A 24,384-nucleotide genomic window follows, 5' to 3' on the forward strand; every position below is an offset into this window, starting at 1 on the left:
CTATCTATCTATCTATCTATCTATCTATCTATCTATCTATCTATCTACAGACATTAAATTAAAGTTCAACATGGTTAAAGGTGAGAGCCATTCTGTAGGTGTTACACATCGCTCTAGATCTTTTCTTCAAACTTTAGCATTATTTTGGAGTCCACCATGTTTGTCTGGTAGCTAAATGAACCAGTTTAAAGTTTTAAATGGTATCATTGACTGTACATCTACAACTGATTAATTTTTTGGAGTTATTCAATTCAACATGGCGCCACAGCTAAATGACTTTGGTCACCACAACCATAATATAACAGTTATTTTTGACAGATGTGCTAAGATATGATGTGGTAGTAGCTGAGAGTCCTCCTCAACACATTCTCTGAGGGTTATATGTCATAATATTGCATTATATTGCACATAAAATGGCTGCAACATTGCCATTTGTTGACAGAAGGTGATCTAAAACTCTGGCAGGAAAGGCAGAAGACGATATGCAAGGCCTTTAATTTATTCTGTTTTCCACCCTTCTGTAATCTGAACATTTCCCAGGGGTCAGCAGAGCTGGAAAATATGCAATTACTTAATTTGTCTCTGTCAGATTTGTGTGCATGTTCGAAGGATTCCCGAGCGAAGGAGAGAGAGAAGAAGACGGGAACATACAAAGACACTCACGAGCAAAACAGCAGACAATCTGTTGCACCTGAACGAGTGGCGGTGCTGTGAGCGTGAGCCAGAATGCTGCGTCTGATCTCAGTTCAAAGACAGTGGGGAAGAAACTCTGGGTCCAGAGGAAAAAAAATAACAAGAATAAGAGATGATGCAAAGAGGAGGGGGGGGGGGGGGGGAAGCCAAGGATAGAAGAGGATAAATCTTGTAAAGATTCCCCTGGGCTGACAAATCATTCAGAGCACAGATGGATATGTGAGTTCAAACGCCTGTTTTGGTCAGTTTAAGAGGATGTTATGTCTCAAATTGCACATAAGCACATTCCTGTCTGAAATTCTTGGTGTCATTAACCTGAAATGACACTGGTCACGCAGGTCACATTAGTTATAAAAACACAAAAACGATGCAATGTCCTCCTACTCGCACAGAAACCTGATCTCTGTTTGGCTCAAAGTCTGCAGCTTAGGTCAATGAAAATGTGAAAGTAAGTCAGAAATGATTTGTTTTGATGAAAATACAAAAGTTGGTGAATATTACAGTGAAGAAGAATTTAATAACACTTGGACAAAGTACAGAATCCAAAACAATGGCACCCACAGCTAATTGGTAAGATGTACTTGACAATATCAGAGACCAACTGTGGCAAATCAAGGCTTCCTATTCAGAAACGATGACCCCACAGTGTGTGTGTGTGTGTGTGTGTGTGTGTGTGTGTGGGGGGGGGTCCTGATGGCCTTAACAGTAAAACCAATAGTGGATGACTGCTTTAGTCTAAAGCTTCTCTAAGAAGTTTCCAGCTGTTTTCTCAGAGCCCTTCATCTACACACTCAGACTCACTCGTTCATTTAAAAGTCCAACATAAAAACTGATTGAATAAGAAAATCAAAGGCAGGGCATAACAAAGTAACGTTACGCAGCAGGTTGTTGAGATTTTTTTTTTTCTTTTCTCATTTATTGAGACGAAACATAAAAGTTCATCTTCAATAATCCAGGTAAAAAAAAAAAAAACAACAAATTTAAGTCAGGTCCTCTGGATGGTTTATTTTTGTTGAAACGTTTCACCCTTCATCCAAAGGACTTCACCAGTCTGAGGAGCAGCAACAAACTCAGTCCTATAAGTAGCACATTCACATAATGGACCAACCATTTTAATGGTGATAAGATGGTTTCTAGAGTCCAACCTTTCTCCTGCCGACTCCTCTGAGGCAGCCATGGCCATGAGTTTTTGGGGAGAGGGCGGACTCCAGAAACCATCTTATCACCATCAAACTGGTTCAAATTCAAGGTTCTTTATTGTCATTTGCATGACATGTGGTACACGAGGAAGAACAAAATTGTGTACTCAAGGTCCCAGTTACACCCCAAAATAGCAAAACTATAAAGTATAAAAAGAAACTGTATACAAGGATCAAAGATATTGATCCTTATACTGTATATGGTTGGTCCACTATGTGAGTGTACTACTTATGGGACTGAGTTTGTTGTGGCTTCTCAGACTGATGAAGTTCTTTGAATGAAAGACGTTTCAACAAATGGAAACCATCCAGAGGACCTGACTGAACTTTGTTGGGTCATTTATGGAGCGTTTTCTTCAGAGATCTCAGGTTGACGGTGGATGAAGGAGAACCGGAACAAACTGAGTCGATGCTGAGAAAGTCATATCTATAGTTTTGAAGGTTGTTTGGCAGAGGTAATACAATGTTTTATGTCATGCTGTCAAGCTCAGTTCCTTCTCATTTTGTTTCTTTTGACCTTTTGTTTCTTGTTTACGTATTTTCATAAAGACTTTCAGCATCAAATACTGTGTCACTCGTCTGTTCATCTGTCTCTGTGCTGGTTGTCTTGTGCATAAGGTTGAAGCTGTGAAGGTTAAAAACACATTTGAAGAACATCTAAATCCAAACTGACACTTATTGGTCAGTGTTTGTACATGGGTCCATGCATGTATTCACAAACTAAACAATAATGATGAAGTTTAGTTTGTATCTGTCTGGAGACAGCTGACTGTTCTCATTCCTCCCTCCACACACACAGAGGAACACGTGTGGACAGGTTATGTCTGTTTGATGTGTTTTTTGTGGGAGGAAGGTGTTACGGGTCAGCAGAAGAGGCCAGGCCTGCTTTTTCATTGGTCCACCCCTACTTCCTACTTCCTGGATGACCCGCCGCCATCTGGGGAAGTGATTGGTTGAGAGGAAAAAGCCTCTCGGGAGGGTTCAGGCGGTGTTGCCGTGGGTTACTCTCCGAGGCCCGTCACTCCAATGAGTCGTAGAACCTCTGCTGATGATCAAACCAGCCGAGTCACGAATATCTTTAGCTTCAGACATCTGAAACGTCTCAGGATCAGAACGACTAGATGGTTCTGAGCAGCAACATTAAAGGTGGACGTTTTAGGAATAAAAGGACACAAAATGAGAGAAACATGAAGTAAAAGCCAAACATTCATTCATGAAATGCTTATCACCCGCATCTTTCCTAACAGAGTTTGAACAAAAGTCATCTTTTTCTGACAAATAATGGATTTGTAGCAGTTTTGGTCAAAACCTATGAGATATCAAGCAATATTTAAAGAAGTCACATTCAGTGTACATCATTATTGACTCTCAGCTGCTAACATGACACATTTTAGCTCAGTATCTATCAAAACTGATTGAGTTATAACCATTTTAACACAGGTTTGCTGTGGGAGCCATCTTGAATTGGACTGACTTTCAAAGTTAATCAGTTATAGATGTGAACCCAATTATTACTTTTTAATTTCAGTCATATTTGTTTCGTGTCTCATGAGATATTTTACTAAAGCTAACACAAACAAACTGATAAAAGCCAAAGCATCCTCACTCCACCATTGCCTCGGCAGTTGGGGATTATGACATGAATAAAATAAATGAGGACATAAGAAGTGACAACAGTATATGAAAAATAAAATGTACAAAACAAAAGGAGAAAAAGCATGATAATATAACAGCAGTAATAAAATAATGAGGATAAGTGAAAAGAGTACTGTATTTTTCGCTGTATAAGTCATGGTATTTTGTTTAATTTGCATGCCCTGTGACTTATAAGCTGAAGCAACATATTTATATATTGTTCCCCTTATTTATAAATCAGTTTTTGGCTGAGATTTGACGGTTTTCATTAATTCTGACTGAAAATATTGAACACTACCAATGTCAGCCACTAGATGGCAGTCGAGTAGTATGTCATGCTGTTGTGTCATGTAATAGATAAAAGTGGCTATAAAGTGGCTATAGCATGCCACCGTCGTCCAGCTTGCTTGGAGCAACCGTCAAACCAGCTTCATTTCGCTGCACCGCCCCCAAAATGTAGCTGATTTGACCATTAAAGTGCATTTATTAAGTAAAAGTTCAACTGAGACACACATTTGCTATTATGTCAAGTAAATAAATAATTGTTTTAGGTGCTTATCTGGTTAAATTTTAAAGAAATGCGCAGCATTCCTCCTTCCTTTTTTCCTCCCTGTCTGCACGCTCCCAGAGCACTGAGGCAGCAAGTACCTTTGAAATGCAGCTGATTTGACCATTAAAGTCCTTTTATTAAGTAAAAGTTCAACTGAGACACACCTTTACTATAAAGACGAGCAAACAAATAATTCTTTTTAGGTGTTTATTTTGTTAAATTTCGAAGAAATGCACAGCGAGTCCTCCCGTGCACGCGCCTACTTCCACGAATCGGCTTTTGAAATGCAGCTGATTTGACCGTCAAAGTGCATTTATTAAAGAAAAATTAGACTGAGACACACCTTTACTGTAATTTCGAGCAAACAAATAATGTTTTAAGTGTTAATCTTGTTAAATTCTTGTTAAAGTCCTCCAGTGCACGCTCCCACGGCCGCCATGTGGCAGCCCATGGATTTTTGGCACAACACCGGCCCACATTTCCTGGTTGTCAGCGGCGACGCGTAACAAACGCGACTCGTCAGTGGTGACACGTAATTCAATTCAATTCAATTCAATTCAAAAATACTTTATTAATCCCAGAGAGAAATTATATGTTGGGTAACTCATCATCCTGGTTTCTTTAAAGAGTTGTTATAGATGCTGATGGCTGTGGGCACGAAGGATCTCTTGTAGTGGTCTGTCCTACAACGGATTTGAAGAAGCCTCTGACTGAAGACACTTTGTTGTTGTATGACAGTCTGATGAAGAGGGTGCTGAGGGTTGTCTATAATGTTCTTCATTTTATGAAGAATCCTTCTTTGTACAATCATCTCCAAAAGTTCTAGAGGAGTCTCCAGAACTGAGCCAGCCTTCTTTATGAGCTTGTTGATCTTTTTTAAGTCACTTGCTCTGGTGCTGCTCCCCCAGCAGATGATGGCAGAAGAGATAGCGCTCTCTACAACAGACTTATAGAAGATATGCAACATTTTGCTGCAAACGTTGAAGGACTTCAGCTTTCTCAAGAAGTACAGTCTGCTCTGTCCCTTCTTGTAGACGGCTTCACTGTTGCATTTTCAGTCCAGTCTGTTGTCCAGGTGAACTCCAAGGTATTTATATTTCTCCACCACCTCCACTTCTTCTCCTATGATGGAAATAGGGTTGGATCTGTTCCTGATTCTCCTGAAATCTACAATAATCTCCTTTGTTTTGTTCACATTCAAGATGAGATGATTTTTTTCCACACCATGCCACAAAGCGGTCCACCAGTTCCCTGTACTCAGCTTCTTGTCCATCTCTGATACACCCGACTACTGCAGAGTCATCAGAATATTTCTGCAGATGACAGGAGTCTGTTTTGTACTGGAAATCTGAGGTGTACAAGATGTAATAGATGGGACGTATACGGCGAAGCGATGTATTTATGGATTTTTCCACTTTATTAGACATATTTGGACTGATGCGACTTATAGGGCGGTGCGACGTGTACGGTGGAAAATACGATAAACTGGAAAAAGCATCAAGAGATGACAACCCCCCCCCCCCCCCCCCACACACACACACACATAATAGAAAAAACTAATTAGAAGATGTTTGATGATAAGATGCAAAAATAAAGTTATTTTTTTCTTGCATCTTTTCTTCATTCATGTTGTCTTTTGCTGCTCTTTGTGTTATTTCTTCCTTCTTGTCCTCCTTCCCCTCCTCTCTTTTCTCTTTTGTCCTCACCCCTCCCTTCATGTCTCCATTCTCTGTCTTTACGCTCCTCTTCCTCCTTCCTCTCCCCGTCAGCTTCCAGTCTCTGCTGTTTATGAAGGTAAATTTATAGGTCTACCAGGAGCCGTTGGCTGGAGGTGGCCTCCACTGCTCAAACCACAACAAGGCTTTACCCTCCACATGGAAAAGAGACAGCATAGTGGGCATACTGGGCTATTTCCATCAGCCCACATTACACCTGATAACACACTCTTACCTCCAATGATCTGCTAATGAGCCTCGTTGTTTTTTTTCTGCTCTCTCCTTGTGATCCTGCCTCTTACCCCCACATTTCTCTAAAGTGGATGGCTGCTGTTTGCCTCCTTTCCTTTATTTTATACAGCTCCATCCAGCATTTGTTTTTTATTGGTCTACAAGGAGCCGTTAGTCAGCGGTGGGCTCGTCTGTTTAACCGGCACATGTTTCGTGCTGTTTTTCACACTCTTGCTTTTGGATGTCGGCTCAGCCCGTATGCAGGTTAAATATTTATGTGAAGTGTTGTCCTCGCTTGTACATTACAGAAGCACATGTGCTCGATTTTAAAGAGTAAGTACTGACACACTTCTGCTGATTTTAATGTGCTGAAAAGACCTAATGTAAATGTGCTCCAAATGCTCATTGAGTCTTCATCTTTACACCTAGCTTCAAATGTTTTGAAGTGGGGTGCTGTGGAATACATGCAAATAAGTATCCTACCTGTTGGAGATAGTTAACTGAACACCTTCAGTTTGGAGAAACACTGCAGTTCTGTTTAGACTGACTAGCCTAAAGCTAGTTTGATCAGTGTTGAAATCCATATCTAAAGTGGTAGTATAATATGAAACTAACGGCAATGTAAAGGTTTATAAACTAATGTTCACATGAACCACCAAGACGTTTGAAAGATTGGAAGTGCTGTTTGCTTTGGTGCTAAATCTGCTTGGACTAGTCATTATCTCATAAATCCAAACGGATTTAACTCTGTTTTCTTAAAACGACTTTGTTCAAAGCATTACCTACAACAGGTAAGATATTAATTGTTAACAATCTCCCCATCTAATCACAGTTCATGAAATGTGAATTATCATATTAAGTGAGGTTATCAGAGAGATACCTGAGCACATAAATGGACTGATTAAAACACATTTACAGGTTTCTTAAAGGATCTACTGACGACATTTTGAAATATCAAACTTTATTCTTAAAATTCATGATCTTAATTTCTTAACGCTAATCATAACTTACAAAAACACAAGGCTGAAACAAAAAGAAATGATTGTACAAAATGTGACAAACTGGAGATATTTTTACAATTTTTAATCTCGGGACACATTTTGAGGTGAACTGACCTGTTTGTGTTCATCATAAATTATTCATCTGCTTTTCTCCTCATCAATCTAATGCAACTTGTCTTTTGTTTTTGTTTGTTTGTTTGTTTGTTTCTCTTCGGTGTCTTGTGTTTCCTGCCGCTGCCCGATCATCTCAGGTAAGTCAGGTTTTTCTGTTTCACACCTTTATACACTCGTGCATTCAGACACAATCTGAAAACACCTGAAGGTCAATTCAGGAGCAGAGGAGACGCGAAGTGATGAAAGAAAGGATGTGTTTCAGGAAAAAAAAAAAGTGTGTGGGTGTGGGAGGTGTGTGTGTGTGGGGGGGTGAACGGGGTTCAGACTTTCATGAAGTCACTGTGAGGAATGGCCTCGACTTGTGTGGCGGGTCGTTAAAACAGTCCCCAAGCCATTCAGCAGCGTGGGCTAACAGATTGTTACAGTAAGCCCCCGCTTAATGACAGCGCGGAAAAACTCAACGCTCTGCTGATCAGAGCTCAGTTAATGTGTTCACAAGTCTCACTCATGTGTACAACTCATGCGTTCATTCAGTGTGTCCTAACATGAACATCACAGGAACAAGCAAAAGCAACAAAGAAAAACTTCTGATGCACAGTTTTCTTAAACTTTCTGCATCTGTTTGCACTTTCAGTAATTTTCCTGTCTCTATTTTACACACACAACACTACACAACACACACACACACACTGCTGCTGTAATTCCTCAGGTCAGCAGGAGTCATGTCAGAGGTTTTTTTACTGATCGCCTATCGTCTGGTGTGACCAAGGTGACTTTAACTCTTACAACGTAAAATTGAAACACAGTTCATGTCTGCGTGTGTGTGCGTGTGTGTGTGTGTCCCTTTTTAGATAATGAAGGGTCTATATTCAGGGTTGTCAGCATATTAAATATTCAACAGCCGACTGAAAATAGTGGTTTGTCGTGCGCACAAACACACACAAAGTGCAGCAGTTTTTAGACGTTCTTTCTTTCTTTTTGTGTTCGTTCTTTTCTTCCTTTCTCTGGAGTTTTCTTCCTTTGTGACAGACAGGCAGGTGTTTGCCTGGCGCTGGTCAGCATAAACATATTTCTTCAGACTTCTTCAAAAGTCAAGAGGACATAATCAACAAAATATCAGTTCAACTGAAGGGCTGCGCAGTGTGTTTCTGTGTGTTACGTCATAGTCTGTCAATTGGTTCATGAGATATTTAGCTAACAGAACGACAAAGTTGGCAAACATATGAAACTAATTCAGTGCTGTTGTTTTCTGACTAACTTTTAAAATGTAGTAAAAATAAACATGTTATTTTCTGGTAGGTTTATGCAAATGTTTCTGATCTTGCTTTTTCTTTCTTTCAACTCTCATTTCTTCTTTTCCCGTCTCCCGTTTTTTTTTTTTTAAATCACCTTTTACTTTCTCTTCAGCTCTGCCAAGACTGATTTCCTTTCTCACTACTTCCAGCAAACCTCTCCAATATGGCTTACTCATACACACAAACGTGCACAAACTTTGGAGAGTCACTGTAATAGGATTAGAAGGGTCTGCTGAAATATTGAAGAGTCTCGATGCAAATAATGAATAGGCTGGCAATGTATCTGGATGAGTGTGTGCTGAGGAGCAGTGCAGGTGCTTGACTGCACTGTGTGTGTTTGTGTGTGTGTGTGTGCTGTCATCAGCTTGTAATGGATGGTGGGTTTAGCCTGGAGGTACAAAGAAGCAACAAGCGCGCAGACACACAAACATACTATCACACATAAGGTCATAACATCGCCCTTCTTCAAACAGCTCTGTTCACTTTCATGTCCTCTTGCAAGAGGAGAAAAGTACCATGTGTGAGAGTGTGTGTGTGTGTGTGTGTGTGAGAGAGAGAGAGTGTCCTCATGCATGTAAGCAAAGCTTGTGTGCAAATGCGACAATGTATGCAGTGTGCATGTGTGTAACCTAACAGTGACTAAGGTTGCTGGCTGAATGGAGGAGAAAATTAGGCCTCATATGATAGTCACACTTCACACGGCCTGTGATCACTTGTGTGTGTCTGTGTGAGAGGTGATGACGGTCACTGGAGCACAAAGTACACAAAGACAGCAAAATATTAATGACATTTCATAGAAAGCAGAATAGCAGCCCACGGAGATAAAAAAGCACTTGAGATATTGAGTGCCGGTGAGTTTTGTTGTTTGTTCTTTGGTGCTCTTACTTCCCTCAGATATGTGACCCGTGCTGGCAACATGAATGAAAATGAGGAATGTTTTGACACCAAGTTATTATTGTTTGTATTTTTTTCATCTTAAAGGTTTCAAAATGATAGCTTGTTTGTTGAAATCAGGCAATTTCATGCCAGTTTGTTTTAGAGAGAGCCTGTTTGAAAACTTCATTTTGATTTTTTTTTTGTCGTTTGTGATTCCAGCCCTTTTTTTTAAGGGGGCACCCCCAAGCTTTGCAATGATGCAAAACATTGTACAAAAAAAACTTCCCAGTGTTACAGCAGCTGGAAGGGAAAAATGGTCACTTTCAAATGAAAGTAAATAACTTTAAGTAAAAGGATTATTTCTGAAGGCATACGGGTTAGAAAACTTTGATCAGTAAGTGCTTATAGAATATTTTTTTATTTTTTAGTGTCATTGCTAGATGGTCTCGTCTCACTCTGATGGTGTCGATCAGGGTAGATGGACACTGAGTTGAAGTTCACGTCCGAGCCATTCCTTCATGTTTGATTCAAGGGACCTGGCTAGCAATGGAAGGACATCAACATGACACAGGCGGTCTACAGACATTCATGCATGCGCGTGTCTTCTCGTTAAATAGACCCTATCAGGGTGCTGTCTTGGGAGGAGTTAGGGTTAATATGCAGAAGCAGGATGTCACTGACATAGCACTCTGTCATTTAGTACACTAAACCACATATGAGACCACTTGTCATTGATCTATTCCTCTTGATTTTGGCACCACACTAAATGCAACCTTCTTTGTGTTGGTGTTAATGGCAGACTACACATGGGCTGGTCTGGATGATGGCAGTCATTAAGAAACAGTGAAGGATGGCATGTGTTGTAAGGAGTGGATGCCAGGTGCAGGTGTCATGGATTTCTACAATAACTGGTTCCAATATCAAACCACTGACATCTGTATGCTCAACATAAGACATCACCCAGCCTCAGACAAATCAACAATGTGACCCCTTTCTAACTCTGTCATGTGCTGGTACTATTATTTCATGAGTATTAGAAGCATCCTCTGAGTCTGTGATCTTAACTCACTGTTTTGGCTGCTGATTTTTGCTGCTCAGGCAACTGCCTGATAACACTACCCCATTGATACTATCACTATTTATGTCTAGTACGTATTCCAGACATGTCAGCTTTGTTGCAAATTACATCACTGTGAGTGTTCTTGTATTTCTTTGCTTCCAAAATAACATTTTTCCCAGCTTTTTGCATGTTAAGATGTTCACAGGCGGCATGGTGGTGCAGTTGGTGGAGTTTACGCTTCACAGCAAGAAGGTTAATGAATCAAATCCCTGCTGGGGGGCCTTTCTGGATGGAGTTTGCATGTTCTCGCCATGCACACATGGGTTTTCTCCGGGTACTCCAGTTTCCTCCCACAGACCAAAAACATGCACGTTAGACTGATTGGTAACTCTAAATTGTCTCTAGGTGTGAGTGAATGATTGTTTGTCTCGTTTGTCTCTATGTGCCCCTGTGATGGACTTGAGACCTGTCCAGGGTGTCCTCTGCCACTCGCACAATGAGTGAGCTGGACATGGGCACCAGTGACCCCCGTGACCTGAAAAAGAAAAACCAGGTAAAGATAATGGATGGATGGATGGATGGAGGAAGGATGGATGAAGATGTTCACACATGCCATCAGACTAATAGAAATTACTGCATGTCAGAAAGTGGCTTTTTTTTTTGTATCCTTTTCGTTTTAAGATGAAGAAGTTTCCTAAAACACTGTTTAAGTGCATCATTTGTCTTACGTCAGTTTGAGATGAGTTACAGAGACACAAGTCAAAGCTGGGACCAACCATGACCTGTTATCAATTATGTTATCAATCATGTTATCAATTATGTTAATTGAGGCAGTTGAGCAAATGTGAGCAGTGAGTGTTCAGCTGAGGCAACAGTGTGACCACTTATTTGGTTGCAGGATACAGATTCTAGTTTATTGTGTGCTATTGCTCAGAAAGTATTATTCTGTTTTTCTACATTTTACTTGTAGTCACGCCCAGTTGGAAAATAAGTCATGACTGACAGGTGTTTGAGCCAATAGCATGCGAGTATAAATCCCTCCCATAGGAATAAAGAAGTCCTAATCAGGCTCTTGTAATACACTAGTTCCCGTTAGATCCCAGGGGCTAATTAGCATTCTAATTACTGATTGCAAATGAGAGGTGCGTAGATTGTGTTCTGCCTGTGAGTGGAGAGGCTCAAGAGAGATACACACATGCGTCTCATGCATACACAATGCCACACTCTCGCACACTGACTGATCATCGTTAAGAAGCTTATCATGCTCTTGTTGCTTTGCGCTTTTCCAGTCCCTTCTTGTCTACAGCATCTCATTATGTTCATAATGCTGTACATATCCTCACACACGCAAGCCACAACACGGGCGCGCACATAAACTTGCAAACATATGTGGCGATGAACACTGAAGGTGGTAATAAAGAAACAAACATAAAACATTATATACTACCAAAGTGTTGCTGTTGTTCCTTCCAATTAACAGAGCACTGATTTACCACTTTAGGGAGAACATGGCTGTACGAACCACAAAGGCATTATACACACACCCACGAATACACATTAATGTGTGTGTGCATGTTTCTAACAATCAAATTAGGGGAAATAAAAGGGTTTGGAATGGACTGAGGGACAAGACTAAAGAAGGAATAATTTCTTATTTTAGTAACACTATAACGTTTCAATGTCTGTGTATGAGTGTGTGAGGTAGTGGAGATGATTGGAGCAAACGCACCAACAACATCTAATCATGTTCTGCTGCTCAGTTAGATGACTTAACAAGGCTTCAAAGCAACACTTCAGTTCACCATTTGTATGTGTGACTAAAATTAAAGTATATGCACGCTTGAGGTTCTTTTCTTTTTCTCATAACCGTGATGTTAACTTTTTGTTTAATTTTCAGTGCATCATTACTTTTTCTATACTTAAAATCTGTACAATTTTTAGTTTTGTTGTGTTAAGATGTAGGTTTGATAACACTTTCCTTGTCTGGTCTTGAATAGCGCATTTAAAATTGAAATACAAGTTTTGCTTTTGTTGTCTAACATTAATAATTCCTTTGCAACCATTTTCCATTATTTTAGTCCGTTGCTGTCTTCAAAGATCATCAGCGATTAAGGTTCAGTGAAAATAAAGACCAAAGGCAAACACATGTGGGTAGATTAGTAAAAATTGAAACTTTGATCACAAAAAGAACTAACGAGTCAGCAAAAGTTACAGCACAGAAACCTAGAGCCACAGGAAAACTTTCCAGATCAAGTTTCAAGGTTCTTTATTGTCATTCGCTTCACATGTGGTACATGAGGTGGAATGAAATTGTGAACTGAAGGTTCCAGCTACACCCAAAAATAGCAAAAATATAAAGTATGAAAATAAATAGTATTCAAGGATCAAAGATACATGCTAAACAATAATAATGTAAAATAATACAGTGGATTAAACAGCAGTCCGAACATGAGTCTGTAGTGAGCAGATGGGTACGAGTACAGCAGCACAAAGACAAGAAATCAGTAGCATGAATAATCAACAACACAAATAAGTCACATATCAGCAATTAAAGTGCAATTACAGTGATTTTTTTTTTCTTACAATGATTATTCTGGTTCGAGATTCATGAGTCTAACAGCCTCAGGGTAGAAGCTGTTCCTCAGTCTAGTGGTTCTACACTTAATGCTCCGCAACCTCCTGCCTGAGGGGAGCGGGGCAAAAAGTGTGTGTGCTGGGTGAGTGGGGTCCTTCATGATGCAGGTGGCTCTCTTCCTGCATCTGGAGGTGTAAATGTCTGTGAAGGTGGGGAGGCTGATTCCGACAGATTTCTGTGCAGCCACTCTCTGCAGAGCTTTCATTTCAGTACACTATGATGCAAGAATCACTTATGATAAACCAATAGTATAAGTATGCAGGTAGGATTGATTGCTGGGTTGAGAACAGGTGAGGCTAGGGTGCAGATTAATTGTGAATGATTTAGTGAAGGGCAAGGATAACTGATGGAAACAAGTCAATGGAACAAGTGAGAGACAGGAAAACAAGCTGAAAACATGGTAAATTCAAAAAAATTCAAAAGCAAAGCAGCTAGACTTCTATTTTGCCATTGAGAATGTTTTGTTTTCCTTCCAGGGAGTTTTAACAGTTTAAAACTGGAGAGTGCACAATCCAAACTCTAAAATACACCAAATGCTCCATTTACGCACACAAAACATAAAGATGTAGATTTATCTCATGCCTCGCCCACCTGAGAGTCAGTAGAGTCTTTGAATAAGACCATTGAGTTTACAGTATTCTCCATAATGATTAGGATTATTTCCTTATACAAACGTGAATGTGTAAAACAACATAGATTTTGTAAATCATTATTGTTCTCAACTTGTATTTTGCAGCAACACAATCTCATACAAATACTTTGTACCTTAAAAGCTAGTCACCTCACAATACCACACACAATCTGTCACCAGAGGTGTTGTCTCACTTTAGATTGTTCTGAGCACATTCTAAAATTAGCGATAAAGAAGAAACAGCAAAATTGTAACACACACACACTCAGTCGACGTGTGAGATTGATGCTTGGTAACTGGTGTTTACTCTTATTGGCCAGTTGAAAACTCAACATGGCAGGCAGAAAAAACCCAATAGGGAGTGCTGCTAAGGTAGCAGCGTGGGGTGCAGGACACGGACACCGAGACAAATGGAAAGCTGTTAGAGAGGAGAGGACACAGTGGGAGGATGGCTGAACTAAAACCACTGTTTACTGATTGGGAGCATTAGGTTTGGTTTCAGTCACGGTGAAGAAGAAAGAAATGGCAGGGAGAATTGAGCAGGAGGCTGGAAATAAGACAAAAAGCAAAACTCTCCGTGGAGAGATATGCTCAAGAAAACCAAGGACTGATGAAAGAAACTGAGGAGCAACTAATAAAAAGATCAAACTTAGCCAGAAACACAAGTTGAGTGATTACTGGAGACAAGCTGATGGTTTAAGTAACAGATTGAAAAACAGGTAATATGTGTGGGAATTGGAAAAAAAAAAAGGAAAAACCTGGATTAAAAGAAGCAGAAGAAGAAGCCAGGAGAGTGGGAGGGACCGAACGGTAGATTCTGGACATCACTGTCGGCAGGTCTTTAAATGAGCAGCAACAGTGTGTGGTGAAGAGAAGATTGGAAGGCATTAAGGCTCGGCATGTCCTGTGACACACACAGACACTGTAAGGTCCAGAGCATTGGGGGGAGACCAATTGAATTCTCCTACCAAGTGCCCACTTGTCCATGTTAAATCATTCTTTGCATGCGTTCCTGCGGTATAAAGGATTTTTCTTCTACGTGTGTGGCCTTGGAAGGTAAAAAGATTTAGTGAGAACAGAGGATAAGATCTAAAAAAGACACACTGCCCTCGCAGTTGTTCTCTTTCAAAGCTGTGTTGGTTTATCTGTTGCACAGATTTGTGCCATACTCATGACATATTTGTCTCTGTGCATTGAGTCTGTGAGTCAGGTGCCACCAAGTAAAGTGGTGTGAGACAATCAGAACCTCATGCTCAAAATGATCATGAACTCTTGGTATATTCCATTTGTACTCAGAAGTTTAAACCTTAGAAGAATCCATCAAAATCAGAGAAAGTCTGAGAATGAACTCAGGTTTCAGTTTTCAGAATGTGCAAACATCAACAGTCACCAAACTTAGGTGGAAACATGAAATCAGAACTTTAACAAAGGAGTACTTGTGTGTGTTCTTATTTTAAATGGTGAATTTCAGCAAAACAAGATTTAAAAAAGTCAATGTTTGGGTCTCTTCATCTGTATATTTATCATAAATCTTTGGTCAGATAAGAATTGAAAAACGCAAGGTTCAACAGCATTCAAAGGAAAGTTGGCAGTTCTGCTTATTTCTTTTTCCGATTTGCTTTTTTTTACACACGTAAAAGATTTTTCCTTTTCATCTCAGACAGACCTGTCTGCTGAGAACATATCTGACACGTATAATCAAGACATCAACATGTACACATTAGCTACTGGCCCTTCCTGAAGCACTCAGCTTTGACGGGGCTTGGAATTGCTCATTTTCTTGTTTGACCACAATGAAACCACCTTTCTGTGTGTGTGTGTGTGTGTGTGTGTGTGTTGGTGTGTGTTATATATAGAGAGAAGTATCAGGAGGGGAGGGTTAGTTTGTTGACTGTGTGTGTTTCTTAATAGAAGATGGTTAGAGGTGTCACCCTGCACCCATTTTAATGTGCTTCACAATTACAGCTGTCATGGCTGGAAGATAATGTCTCAGGCTGTTATTTTTTACACTTTTACACACACTCACATCCATGCACGCTGAAGAGGTAAAATACGGCAGACAAGGAACAGGCCTTTGCTCGTATAAAACACCTCAACGACTCCCATCATCACAGTTGTCTGTATGTGTGTGTGTGTGGATGCACTAAAGCTGTGCTCTATGTCTTTGCGTGTGAGTTATGACTTTGTGTAGCTGTGTGACTGCATAGGTGTGTTTTGGGTGCGCATGTGTGTGACAATATTTGCTTTGCCAAACGAGCCCCTTGGTGAGAGTCAGGCTGGTTGCAGAATTCCTCATGCAGCAGTGATGGGAACACTGGAACAGTTGCACACTTTAAGAGCTCCTTTATATCAACTGCAGCACCGCACACTGTGAACAAATGGAACGCCTGCGCACAATATCATTCACAGACTGGACCGTGGAGTTTACTTCACTTTTCTGTCAATGAATCAGTGGAAAATGCTTGTTTATTTGTTTGTTTGTTTATTTATTCATTAATTTGTCTTTTCGGATAATGACAGAGCAGCACGGTGGCGCAACTGGTAGAGCTGCTGCCTCTCAGCGAGAAGGTCCCTGGTTCAAACCCCGGTCCAGGGGCCTTTCTGGGTGGAGTTTGCATGTTCTCTCCGTGCATGCGTGGGTTTTCTCCGGGTGCTCCGGTTTCCTCCCACGGACCAAAAACATGCATGTTAGGCTGATTGGTAACTCTAAATTGTCCCTAGGTGTGAGTGACAGAGTGAATGGTTGTTTGTCTCGTTCGTCTCTATGTGGCCCTGTGATGGACTTGCGACCCGTCCAGGGTGTACCCCGCCCCTCGCACAGTGATTGCTGGACATGGGCACCAGCGACCCCCGTGACCCAAAATGGAATAAACGGGTAAAGATAATGGATGGATGGATGGATGGATGGATAATGACAGTAGAAACCAAGGCAAATGAGATGAAAAATCAAAACAGAAATGTTATAATACAAATTGTAAAAATATTGTGGCTATGACCATGTTAGAAAACAAAATGTCTAAACACTCTTTAGAGCTGAGTTCTGTTTAAGCACCTTCATGTGGAAAAACATTTAAAATTGAGGGATATGAGTCAAGCACACGAGGCCTAGACCAAAGGATTCAAAGATTCAAGGTTCTTTATTTGTCATTCACACCCCATGTGGTACATGTGGTGGAATGAAATTATGTACACAGAGTCCCAGTTACATCCAACAATAAAATGTAAAAGAAAAACAGTAATAAAATCTAAGATATGAACTAAGAAAAACATCAACTAAATATAGATTAAGCACTAATAGCATAAAAACATTACGCCAAACAGCAGCCCGAACATGAGTCTCCGTGAGTAGATGAGCACGCAGAGGAGGTTGATCAAATAAGGTTGTTACAAACTTCAAATTTATTTAAAGGTTTATTCTAATGTTTTTGTTTTCAGCTGTATAAGCTTAAAGTTTGGCATTATAGGTTTTTTTTTTCTTCTTTCAGCTGCTCCGTTCTTCAGGGGTCACCACAGAACTAACTAGCATGAAGACTTGACAATTGTTTTTATGCCTGATACCCTTCCTAATTCAACCACAGACCACCGAGCTACCACAGCCCTCTGTGTGGAGCAGAGAGACACCATCTAGGGTGCCCGGGGGAGCATATGGTGGGGCTAAAGTGCCTTGCTCAAGGGCCCAGAGAGGGGCAAATTTGGGTGGAGGCAGGTCATGTTGCGCCTTTTCCACCCACATTTTGATGTTGTCAGTGCGGGGAGTTGATCCGGCAACCTTCTGATCACAGGCCCACCTTCTCTAACCTCTGCACCACCGCTCCTATTATATGGTTATTGTTTGTAAATATCTTAAGATATTGTGGCCTCAGGCTGCGCTGGATGTGCTACAGCTAGCTGCTGGTGCCTCTGCAATGTGAACTTGCAAATAAACACAAATACAAGTTTAGATAACCAAGAGTTGTTTTTTGATTATTATTATTTATTGATTTATAGCAATGTGTTTGTTTGCTAAGGTTGAATGGTTGTGGTGGCCATCTTGAATCAGACTGACTCCAAATTTGAATCAGATTTAGATGTAGATTCATTGAAATGTGTGCAGTGGTATAGTGAGATATCTTGCTAACAGACAATTATGAATAAAACTCACACACAAACACATGATCACTAATGTTTCATGAAAATAACTTTAAAGATAGTTAGATAAACTTGAAACTGATGGAAGATTCAAAAGCCATGGTTTGCTTTTCTTTCACATTGATTCAGCTTTTTAGCAGAGTTTACTTAAAGTGTTTCATTCAGATTTGTTTATTGGTTCATGACACATTTTGCAAACAATCAAACACACACAGTCATTTACATGAGAGCTCGACCTTCCTGGTGATGGGTGGTAAATATTGTTTACTTTAACTGCGATGAACTTTTTTTGAAATTCTCTTTATTTTAAGATAGCACAGATCCATGTTGTCCTGCTCAGACTGGCCTTAAGCTCATTTATCAGGTCAGAATGAGTTCCTTTTCTTGAAATCTGAGACTGTTCAAGGAACAGGAATGATAATACTTGTTCATAAACTTTCCACAGAACTTCAAAAATAATCTGAGCAATTGCTTGACATATTGAATAAAAATTAGATAATCCGTGTTAACTCTTGCTATCATCTCACTGTATTGCAAGGTTAAAGGTTCTTTATTGTCATTCACATCACAAGTGGAACATGAGGTGAAACAAAATTGTGTACTCAAGGTCCCAATTACACCCAAACATAGCAAAAATATAAAGTATTAAAACAAGAAACAGTATACAAGGATCTAATATATATGCTAAACAATAATAATATAATATGTTATGGTGTATTAAACAGCAGCCTGAACATGAGTCTGTTGTGAGCAGATGGGTATGAAAACAGCAGCTTAAGATAAGAAATCAGCAGCACATATAAAGTGACATATCACCAATTGAACTGGCATTACAGTGATTATCCTGGTCAGAGATTCATGAGTCTAACAGCCTCAGGGTAGAAGCTGTTCCTCAGTCTAGTTGTTCTACACTTAATGCTCCTCAACCTCCAGTCTGAGGGGGCCGGGGCAAAAAAGTGTGTGTGCTGGGTGAGTGGGGTCCGTCATGATGCAGGTGGCCCTCTTCCTGTATCTAGAGGTGTAGATGTCTGTGATGGTGGGGAGACTGACTCCAACAGACTCACCACTCTCTGCAAAGCTTTTCTTTCTGCAGCTGTGCAGCCTCCATGCCACACGTTGATGCTGGAGCACAGGATGCTCTCCACTGCACACCTGTAGAAGGAGGTGAGGACTGAGCTTCCCAGACCAGCTTGTCTCAGCCGTCTGAGGAAGTAGAGTCTCTGATGTACAGATGAGTAATCAGAAAAATTAAATTTGCCATTTGACTGTCAGTGACATGGGATTTTTATTCTTTTTTTTTTTTTTTTTAGATAAAAGTAACAGAGTAACAGTTTACTGGAACTCCTCTGACTGATGAAGCCCTCCGGATAGACGGCGAAACGTCTCTCTAAAAAAGAAACTGTCCAGATGACCCGACTGATAATTATTGGATTTGGTACCTGGATGATTGAGCATGAACTTTGTTAACAGAGTAACACATTTAGGAGATTCAGAAGGTACTGATTTATTAGCTGGATGGGGACAACATTCACCTGCCACTCAAAGCAGCCATCATTAACAGCTGATTTAGATTAAGTGGATGCACATTTGCTTTTGTTTTCATCTCTCATTTGTCTGATTACTGCTATTATCTGTTTACTTTACCATCTTGTAAAGTAATTTGTTTTTGGTTCAAATTAACATGAGCTTCTGAGGTTCTTCAAGATTGAAGCTAGTCTCATGTGGTCATTCATAAAAAGCAGCTTTCTTTCCTTCTTGGGATGAGTATGTCTGCTAAATGGTGTGTTGCATTGACTTCATCTCTTCAATAACTGACCCGGCTGTCATAAGCAAGGTAACCCCAAGCTTTGAGCCCTCTTGTCTCACCCCTCCCCTCTCACGGTCTGACTCGTACATCTCTTACTTTGCCTTTGAGTGCTCCATAGATTGGTAACATGACCTCTTATTCTCCCGAGACGAATATGTGTGCAGAGATTTACAAAAGAGAGAGAAACAAAAAAGTCTGTGAGAGAATCGACTCGGTAACATTTTAATGCCATGCGTTTATGACAGTGACTGAAGATTACACCACATGGCACATGCAGACAAACTCACCGACACATGTGAAATCAAATCTCTATTCTGGCGTCGCAGAGCTGAAGATGCAAACACAGATGATTGCTACTCACACATACAAGCACAATGCATGCATGCACGCTTACATGTATGCAAACAGAAATGTGACACACACACACCTACACTCCCATGCAGATGAACACATTGAGGAGTAACCCTGGCAGATTTATCAGCAGAGGTCTGCAGCACAGTGGCTGCCTTTCTCATTTCATAGGCCACCGGGGCAGAACAGGCATGGGCTTGTTCAAATCCAACCCAGCAAGACCACTGTATACATACACACACTTGCATAAGCACACACACTTGCATACGCGTGCATGCAGACACACTTTCTGTTTAGCAGCTTAACAGATGCCAGCCAGAATTGGTGGAGAGGAAAGAATAGAAGAGGGGAGAAACAGGCAAGGTGGATTGAATAAGGGAAAAATGTAAATCAGAAGAAAAAGAGATTGAATACTTCTGAAGAAAGAAAGTGTGCATGATCGACACCAACCGGGAGATTTAGAAATGAAGAGTTACAGCCAAGCAGGTCCTCCAGATATGGAGATCTCCTGTACATGAACAGCTGGATGGTTCGTTCATTCTGTTCTTAAATCAGACGAAAAGATGGTTGTACCCAGGCTGAAAGATGTTGTGTGTTTGTTTAATGTGTGTGCACATGTGTGTGGTGTGTGTGTGTAGTTTTACACATTCTCAATGGAGAAAATCTGTGCACAGTCTAAGACCGAAATTTAATTGGATTCTTTGGAAATGATGGCGGCTTATTGGTGTAATGGCTTGCTCATGGTGCGGTTGGAGTGAGCCACTGTAACAATGCCCTGTGCCTCGTTAACTTGGCAGCTACACAGACTCTCTCACTCTCTCGCTCTCTCATACACACACACACACACACACACACACACACACACACACACACACACACACACACACACTAAAGAGGGTATGAAACAAAGGAAAAGTAAGATCATGGGAGGGTTTGAAGCTTTGATGAAGGGCCCAGTAAATCAAAAGGGCTTCTGTCTTCTTCTACATCTCTGGTCACCTTAAAAGTTGAACTTGCACATATTTACTCAACGTTGGGTTCAAGAAATATTGAACCTATTCATCAGGACATTTTTGAGTAAATGATGTAAAATGTCTTTACAAAGACTCCACAGCATTGTCTTTAGATGATGATTTTTGATTCTCTGACAGAAAATGCCAAAAAGACTTGTTTTATTTCCACTGTTACTATTAATTCCACTTTCATTGTTTTTCTTTTTCTCCACTATGAAAATTAACTCCAAGTCAGCTGAGGAAGGGCCAAATATTTCCAATGATTGGTCAACTTTTCACATGTTCTCTGGAATGTGTTCCTCTGTGCTCAGCCTTGGTGTTCTAAAACAAGACGATTGTGTAGATCTGGATGAGAGAACAAGGGGACAGAAGGTTAAGGCCTCCTTTGATCTCACTGGTTTCAGCTGAGGGAAAATAAAGAGGCAGCCAGGGAAAAATATACAAGGCCCCAGGTGGAGCCTGGGCTTCGCCCATGGGAAGCAAACCCAGAGGAAGAGCCCCATGTTAGGCTTGAGCGCTGCCTGGCAGGGCCCGCATCAGTCATGTTGTTTTAACATGGTTAGCACATGGGCTAAACTCCCCAGTCATTTATTTAACACACACACTCCCCACGGTGTTTCCAGATGCCACAAGGCCAAAGGGAGCTATGAATACCTCGCGAGAGGCCGACTCTGCTGAGCAGCTTGTTTTTATCAATTTCTTTCCATTAAATGTTTGCATGTTCTTCCAGCTGAAGCTGCATGGGTGCACAGTTAGTTTTGATGGTCTCACCTGCCTGTCCTATTTTACCTGTACATTTTAAAAGTTTAGAGAGCCACTCAAAATTTGACTTACTTATTTTGGGTTTCAATTCAATTAGATTTGGTTTATTTATATAGCGCCAAATCACAACAAAGTTGTCTCAGGGCACTTTACAGGAACATTCACATATATAAAAGCCAATTAGTAAAGTTCTCTATCTAAGGAGGTTTCCACAAAATGTACAGTGGAAAAATCAACAATATTGTACTGCAAGCTGATTCAGCACCCTCTGAAAATCTATAAAGTAACCAGACATGCAGTATAGAATGAAAAGTTCAACTTAGTTCATCCATTATCTTTACCCGCTTCTTCTTTACAAGGTAACGAGGTCGCTGGTGTCCATGTCAAGCACTGTGTGAGAGTTGGGGTACACCCTGGACAGGTCGCAAGTCCATCACACAAAGTACAATAAATGTAAAAAATAGCTGAGTTATAGCAATTTTTTGTATTTGCTAAGCTTAATTACATTTGGCATATGTCTTTAATTGAGTTTAATTAAAGATTAAAAATGCAGCATGTACTTACTTTCTGAAAGTTTGATTTAAAATCGGTTCAAAATTTCACAAGATATTTTGCTAACAAACACCCAAAAAGGTTTTTACATTACTATAAATATTTGGTTATTTCCATAACTACATTATAGCAATAATTTAGACCTACTATTGAGACCCGGTTAATGCTGCACTTTGAGCCAGTTTATGCAGATGAAAATAGTTCATGTAAATACAGTGTACTAATGTAACGCTGATTGGCAACTCTAAATTGTCCCTAGGTGAGTGAGAGAGTGAATGGTTGTTTGTCTCATTTGTCTCTATGTGGCCCAGTGATGGACTTGCGACCCGTCCAGGGTGTACCCCGCCCCTCGCACTGTGACTGCTGGACATGGGCACTGGCAACCCCATGACCCAAAAATGGAAGAAGCGGGTGAAAGATAATGGATGGATGAATGGGTAAATACAGTTTGTTGGTTTTATGTGATCATAGCGGTGCTGATGATAGATTCTAACTGCTGCTACAATCTGATAACTTCCCTTGATACATTTAGGGTGCAGCACAGAAGGAGCTTTTCAATGCATGCTTGATCAGAACAGCTTCAGTCTGAGTCAGATTGTGTTGATGTTTCTTAGATATGAAAACTGAGTTGTTGTTGAAGACTGAGCGACACACTTTGAAGATCTCAGCATGATACTAAATGTTGATCACAATCCCACAAAAATTGTCTAATCTGCGCTAAATCAAATATTGCAACGTATTCATGAAGATCACACAGATATCAAAGTTTCTGTATGTTTCAGGTCACATTTTCAAAAGTATATTTAGCAAAATAAGACATCTGTGCAAAAAGTGAACAAAAACATTTAGTCTTAAACATCAACCGATATAAAATCTGATGTTGGTTTTTCAGTGCTTTAAATAGAACTGCAGCTAAATATTTTCTACTATTATCCTGATGCATGCTCAATAATCCAAGTAGATAAACTGAACAAGTGAACTGGTTGATCCACTATGAGAAGGTATTGTTTATAGGACTGAGTTTGTTGCAGCTCCTCAGACTGAAGAAGTCTTTTGGATAAAAGGAAATGTTTCAACAAGAAGAATCAATCCAGAGGACCTGACTTCAGCTTGTTAGCTTTTCTATTATAAATTTTCCACATATTTATATATTTAAAAAAAAGTCTATTTGCACTGATAGACAATTTAATTTGTCAAACTATTGTTATTTCTAAACAATTTCATTGCACTTTTGCTCCACACTAAGGCAAAGCAAAACGCACAAAACTCATGATAGCTCAACTGAACAATGCTGTCCTTTTATGCACATGTACACACACCAACACACACACATACCTTTACTTGCATGAACAAAAACTGACAACTGTATGCCAAGTTGGACATTCATCATTTTACTCTTGTGATATTTGGCAACCTTGGTCCACAAACAGACAGTGCATACCGTCCCCTGTGGACAGTCTTCTATACCACAGAGTGCATGTGGGTGTGTGTGCATGTGTGTGTTTACCCAGCAAGCAGCAGCAGCTGTGTCAGTAATAGCTCTCTAAGCTGCAGGCTAATGACAGAACTCAAAGAACGGGACTCTAACATGGATAGATGTTTAACCCCATTTAGCCCCGATCTGGAGACTACTGGGCAAACATCACTCAAGCGCACACACACAAACACACACACAAGCATTGCCCTTACATTTTTGGGAGCTTTAGTTTTGTGTGTAAAGGAGACACAAAGCGAAAGACGTATTGGAGTAAAGAGGTAAAGAGAGGGGGGACATCCTTCACCCTATACATCAGACCTGCCTGTTTCTCACTGTTCCCGTGGCAACAAGACCCCACACACAACCACCGGACCTCATATCATCAAGACTCCCACGACCACATACACACACATACTCACTCGAACAAAGTCAAACACACTGTCCTTTGGAGTGCAAGAGGGGGCAGGTGGTCACATCAGTTGAGCGTGTATGGGGTGTGGGGGTGGTGTGGGGGTAGTAGGGCTAGAATGTGTGTGTATGTGGGGGGTGCATGTGTGTGTGTGCATCACAGCCTGATCATCGCTCAGCCAGCAGTCTATTGTCCAGGCCCATGAAGTGACTGTGAGGTCTAATTAGCAAGTTAACAAGTTAAGAGGTGG

Source organism: Nematolebias whitei, chromosome 9 (assembly GCF_014905685.2).
Source record: "Nematolebias whitei isolate Nwh7 chromosome 9, NemWhi1, whole genome shotgun sequence".
Classification (NCBI taxonomy): Eukaryota; Metazoa; Chordata; class Actinopteri; order Cyprinodontiformes; family Rivulidae; genus Nematolebias; species Nematolebias whitei.